This window comes from Antechinus flavipes, chromosome 1 (assembly GCF_016432865.1).
Source record: "Antechinus flavipes isolate AdamAnt ecotype Samford, QLD, Australia chromosome 1, AdamAnt_v2, whole genome shotgun sequence".
NCBI lineage: Eukaryota > Metazoa > Chordata > Mammalia > Dasyuromorphia > Dasyuridae > Antechinus > Antechinus flavipes.
In genome coordinates this window covers 73,298,867-73,305,587 of record NC_067398.1, presented here as the reverse complement: position 1 = coordinate 73,305,587, position 6,721 = coordinate 73,298,867, and the positions used below count along the sequence as shown (strand labels likewise).

Below are 6,721 nucleotides of genomic sequence, written 5' to 3'. Positions count from 1 at the left end.
AAAAGAATGTTAATAATTAATATGTAATTGAGAAATATTTAATGAAACAATTAGAACAAACATCGATAGAAATAGTTTAGATGCCATTTGAATACAGGAGGGAACTATAGATAAAAGAGATTTTTACTTGTCTACCAACACACACAAATACAAGGGCACAGATTCAAACTCAGCTTTTTCTTGACCTCAAAAGCAACTTTTTAAATTTGTTAAGATAGTCTTGAACAGTCAGAAGAGGAAGCATAGGACACAGATCGGCTTTCTAGCTTAGACACTCAGGGAACTTATTGCTTGTAATTTGGAGAAAGAAACATGGTTTCCTGGATTGAAATTTCTGTTGGGCATAGAATGTGGATTAAATAGGTTATCAGGTTCTCAAGAATTGAATTCTGACAATAATAACTAGCAATCATTCATATGATAATGAAAATGAAGGGACATCTAAAGAGACTGATGCAGCTCTATAGGCATCTTTGATGAATTCAGATTTTTAAAAGACTGATAAAGCAAAAAAGGATTTCATAACCAATCATGAATATGAAAGATTGACACAAACACTTAACAGTATTATCAGGAAAGATAAAAGCCCAGACAAGGACAACCAAAAGGTCATTTGTGACTTTGTTCAAAAGAAATTGAACAAGGAAGGAAATGGACCTCTTTGTGGCAAAGAAAGGACAATTACATTTCTATTTTTCTTTAGATTTTTCCAATAATAGGAGTGATCTTTAAACTGAAAAAATTAGACCATGAAATTATAGCTTTAGAAAGGGAAGGAACCCAAGAGTTATCTAGTCTGTCACCTTTTACAGATCATGAAACTGAAGCCCAAAGACATTAAATGACTTCCTAAAAGTCAAAAAGGTAATAACTGACAGAGGCAGGAATATTCTACTTACAAATCCATTACTCTTTCCCTTATATCAAGCCTAGATTGGGAAAAAAAATAATAAAGCAGTATCCAAACTCTCCAAAGAACTTAAATTGCCCACAGAGGTATAAATTATATTGTAGACAACTGCATCAATTGTTGGTGTGGTTATATCACAAATATCAGTAATTATTGAATTTTTTTTTGTTTTGACAAGAAATATCTTTATTTTGACATCTGAATAACTCCTGACTCCTCAGAATGTGGCCTATGACATCTTTTCCAACATATTTGTCACCTTATTATACTGTGACTTTCTCAGAAACAAAGATACCATCCAAAATTTTCCTGATACCCTTGTTTTTGAGTCTGGTGGCTTGCTGAAGCAGGGCAGCTGAATTTGATACAACTTCAATATTATTTTCTTCAAGAATAATCTTAATTTTTTGGGCTTGAGAAACAACATAAGCAATACCCAGTCTCATTTGTATTTTTGCATGTATTTTACACCCCACCATTTCTGATTTCAACAAATGAGCCATTCTTTTGAATAACAACATTGATTGGGAAGTGAGTGTACACAGACCTGATCTTGTAACAAAAACCCAGGATAATGCCTTTGATTATTTTTTTCTACATGGTCTACATTCTACATAGATTGTGCATAAGGTTGCAAGTTGTTTGCAATAGCCTCACTACTTGTCCATCTGAAGCCTTTTTTTTTTTTCTTTCCAAGGATTCTAAGCTCCACATTGAAATACCTATGGGGAACTCCCCTGGGTCCCTTCGTGATAAATTTCAGACCCCTTAGAGAGAAGTCAGCATTCCTCAGAATGTTGACTGGTTGCTAAGAATAGTTTTCATTTTAGAGATGAATGGGCCAAAAAGCTTACGAAAGCTATCAAGAAGCCAATAAAATGAAGCTAAGCAGAGATATCCTTTTAATTTTTTTTTCATGACCTAAAAAATGATATAGGACTATAAGTTTGATGTTAACAAAAAAATAGAGAGGAATTTTAAACAAATGATTTTTGAATAACTAAAGAAATTAGGGGTTATGAAAAACTAGTATAAATATGGTAAGAATAAGTCATGGTAATTTATCTAACATCATTAATCTGCTATCCAAATCTAATCACAGATTTATGACCTGGTAATTTCTATCTCATCGAAAAAATTTACCCCAAAAGATAGACTTTACCAAAGGAATATATAGTAAGCTCTCACAAGAGCATAGGCATAATGACTTTGTCCTGAACAGGGTATACCAAATCAATGACTCAGAAAACTTATTTTGGAGGTCACTTATATTTGCCTGGTCACTAGATAATTTCCATAAACTGTGAAATTCAGTTAAACAAAGATTAAAATGGGATAGAATGCAACTCATTTGATGATTTGGAACATAATTACTTCTATGTGAGGAGACATACAGCACATGGCTAATGCTTACTGAGAAATAAAAAATTCCCCTTCTTGTAACATTAAGCCTGAGATACTCTAATCTACAATTAAGTGAGTAGTCTGCCATATCCTACCTCAAGGTTTTTTCTTTATTTCAATTCTTTGAAGTTTCTTTTTTTATTTTTATGAAGTTTCAATAGGAAATTCTTTTTTATTTTTTTCACCTAGTATAAGTAAATTTTATTTCTTTCCAACTGTCTGTCTCAGTTTATTAAAAATATAAAATGGGAATGTTAACAGAACCTATTTCCCAAGGTTGTGGTGGGGATGATATTATATTTATAACCCACTTAGCACACTGCCTGGTATTCTATTCATGTATATTCCCTTCATTCCTTTCTGTATATCCTCAAAAAACCTTTTGTACTATAGATTGCATACAAGTATGAACTCACAAAAAAGATGCCTGTGTTCAGTTTCAACTAATATTAAGAATTCATAATTTGGAATCTTCTTTATTCCATGGATTTCAATATCAAATCAAACACTTAATGAGTTATGTAGTTCTGAGGATTTTTATTTTCTTCAAAGCACCTACTTGTGATTTTGTTGCTTCAAGGGTCAAATGAGACCAAGCAAAGAATTATTAAATGTTTATTCTGGCAGAAAAAAAAGACAAAAAAAGAAACAATTCTAAAACTCAAAAACTTTTCTATTTTTTTTCAAGATTAGCATTATGTAAATAACTATGTTGAAAATATCAATAAAACAAATGGGAAGCACATTTTTGCTAGTCACAAAAGCAGCATAGGAGGATATAAGATTAATGTGATTTGGAATTCACATAACAATAGGCATAGGTGGTCTTTTTTAAAGCTTTTTTTATTTTCAAAATATATGCATGAATAATTTGACAATGTTGACCCTGGCATAGCCTTGTATTTTAGATATTGTTCTCCTTCCCCATAACCCTTTCCCTAGATGGCAAGAAATCCAATATATGTTAAACATATTAAAATCTATGTTAAATCCAATATGTATAAACATATTTATATAATTATCTTGCTGTACAAAAAATAATAAGATCAAAAAAAAAGAAAGTAAATGAGTAAGAAAACAAAATTCAAGTGAACAACAAAAAGAGTGAATACATTATGTGGTGATCCACTTTCACTTCCCCTCTCTGGGTGTACATGGCTCTCTTCATCACAATATCATTGGACCTGGCCTCAATTATTCTATTATTAGAGTCAGATTCATCATAATTGATTGTTGTATAATCTTAATGTTTCTGTGAACAAGCATATCCTGGTTCTGCTCATTTTATGTTCATGTAAGTCTCTTCAGGCCTTTATGAAATCATCCTGATAATCATTTCTTACACAACAATAATATTCCATAAGATTCATATACGGTAACTTATTCAACCATTATTTATCTGATGGGCATCCACTCAGTTTCCAGTTTCTTGCCAGTACAAAAAGTGCTTCCACAAACAGTTTTTACACATGTGCATCCCTTTCCTTCCTTTAATATCTCTTTGGATTATAAGCCCAATAGAAATACTGCTGTGGCAAAGAGTATGCATAGTTAGATAACTTTTTGAACATAGTTCCAAATTGCTCTCCAGAATGGCTGGATCTATTCACAGTTTCACCAACAATGTATTGGTGTACCAGTTTTCCAACATCTCATCCCCTCCAATATTTTTCTTTGTCTTTTCCTGTCATTTTAGCCAATCTGAGAGGGATGTAATGGTATCTCAGAGTTGTCTTAATTTGCATTTCTCTGATCAATAGTGATTTAGAGCAACTTCTCATGATTAGAAGTAGTTTTAATTTCTTCATTTGAAAATTGTCTGTTTATATCCTTTGACCATTTATCATTTGGAGAATGGCTTGGATTCTTATGTTTGAGTCAGTTCTCTATATATTTTAGAAATGAGGCTGTTATCAGAATTCTTAAATGTTAAAATGCTGTTACTATTTTTTCTGGATCTGTAAAATAAATTCTTAGGAGTTTGGTTGGTATAGCACTAAATAAGTAGATTAATTTAGGAAGTATTGTCAGTTTTATTATATTTGCTCATCCTACCCATGAGCACTTGATATTTTCCCATCTGATTAGATCTGACTTTATGTGGAAAGTGTTTTGTATTTGTATTCCTATAGTTCCCGACTTTCCCTTGGTAGAAGGCTTCCCAAATATTTTATACTACTTGGCTATTATTTTGAAAGGTATTTCTTTTTGTATCTCTTCCTGCTGGAATTTGTTGGTAATATATAAAAACATTGATGATTTATGTGGATTTATTTTGTATACTGCAACTTTGGTAAAGTTGTGAATTGTTTCTAGTTTTTTAAACTGATTCTCTGGAGTTCTCTAAGTATCCCATCATAAGGGCCTGGAATATGATATTTCTTAAGGCAAAAGAACTTGCAATGCAACCAAGAATAAACTACCCAGTGAAGCTGAGCATTTTCTTCCAGGGAAGAAGATGGACATTCAATGAAACAGGTGAATTCCATTTATTCCTAATGAAAAAAACAGAGCTAAACAAAAAATTTGATCTCCAAATATAGGACTTAAGAGAAGCACAAAAGATAAAAAGAACTCTTGAGAACTGTATTTCTATTACGGTCATATAGAAAGAGTGCATGTATAATTTGATTTTACTGTTATAATATTAAAAAGGGAAGTAGAAATGGAAAGGGATTGTATCAGGAAAAGAGAAAAGAGGAGATAAAAAGAGGGAACAGGCAAAGGAAACCTATCATAACTGAGGGAATTAAGGTAGGGGGAGGAACAGTGTGTGAATCTAATTATCATCAGATTTGGCTAAAAGATAAAATATTAGACATATTTGGTTTACAGAGAAACTTCTATCACCTCATCAAAAAGTGAGAGAGGAAAAGGAAAAAGGAAAAGAGTAGGCTAAATAGAAGGGAACACAGAAAAACAAGGGAAAGGTATAAGAAAGGAGGAGGGACTCAAAAAGGGAGGGAGGGATTCTAAAGAGGGAGAGCTTCTTGAGGCAAGTGGTGCCCATAAGTTTAATAAAGGGGAGGTGGGTAAGGGGAGTAAGAAAAAGAAAAGGATAATCTAGGGATAATAAGATGGCGAGAAATACAGAATCAGTAATTTTAACCATAAATGTGAATGGGATGAACTCTCACATAAAGCGGAGGCAGATAGCATTATTGGATCAAAAGCCAGAACCCTACAATATGTGGTTTACAGGAAACACATTTAAAGCAGGATGAAACATACAGAGTAAATGTAAAAGGCTGGAACAGAATCTATTATGCTTCAGGTAAAGTAAAAAAAAAAAAAAAAAAAAAAGAGGTAGCTCAATCAAACATTAAGCTTGAAATTCTAAAATTAAAAGGAGAAATTGATAAAATTTAAATTAAAAAAAAACCTTGAAATAATAAATAAAATTAAGAAATGGTTTTATGAAAAAAACCAATAAAATAGATAAACCTTTGGTAAACGAGATGAGAAAAAGGAAAGAACAAAATCAAATTGTTAGTCTTAAAAATGAAAAGGGAGAAATTTCTAGCAATGAAGAGGAAATTAGAGCAATAATTAGGAATTACTTAGCCCAACTTAATGCCAATAAATCTGATAACCTAAGTGAAATGGATGACTACCTTCAAACATATAGGCTTCCCAGGTTAACAGGGGAGAAAGTAAATTGCTTAAATAGGACCATAGAAAAAGAAATACAACAAGCTATTAATCAACTCCCTAAGAACAAAATCCCCAGTACTAGATGCATTTAACATGTGAATTCTACCAAACATTTAAAGAACAATTAACTCCAAAGTTATATAAACTATTATGTAAAATAGGGAATGAAGGAATTCTACCAAATTCCTTTTATGACACAGACATGGTACTGATACCTAACCAGGTAGGTTGAAAACAGAGAAAGAAAATTATAGACCAATCTCCCTAAAGAATATTAATGCTAAAATATTAAATAAGATATTAGCAAAAACACTACAGAAAATCATGCCTGGGAAAATGATCAAGAGGGATTTATACCAGGAATTCAGGGCTGGTTCAATATTAGGAAAACTATTAGCATAATTGGCTATATCAATAACCAAACTAACAAAAACTAGATGATCATCTCAATAGATACAGAAAAAGCATTTGATAAAACCAAACATCCATTACTATTAAAAAAAAAAAAAAACCTTCAGCGTATAGGAATTAATGGAATTTTCCTTAAAATAATCAGTGGCATCTATTTAAAACCATCAATAAGCATCATATTTAAAGGGGATAAACTGGAACCAGTCCCAATAAAATCAGAAATGAAACAAGGTTGCTTACTATCAACATTATTTTACAATAAGGTATTAGAAATGCTGTCTTCTGTAATAAGAGTTGAGAAAGAGATGAAAGAAATTAGAGTAGGTAATGAGGAAACCAAAT

The 6,721-nt window shown here is 31.8% G+C and overlaps 1 pseudogene; it reads right to left on the bottom strand.

The window, feature by feature from the left end:
• Nucleotides 1–1,173: 1,173 nt before the first annotated feature.
• On the bottom strand, nt 1,174–1,735 carry LOC127548921 (60S ribosomal protein L9-like; annotated as a pseudogene).
• Nucleotides 1,736–6,721: the final 4,986 nt, after the last annotated feature.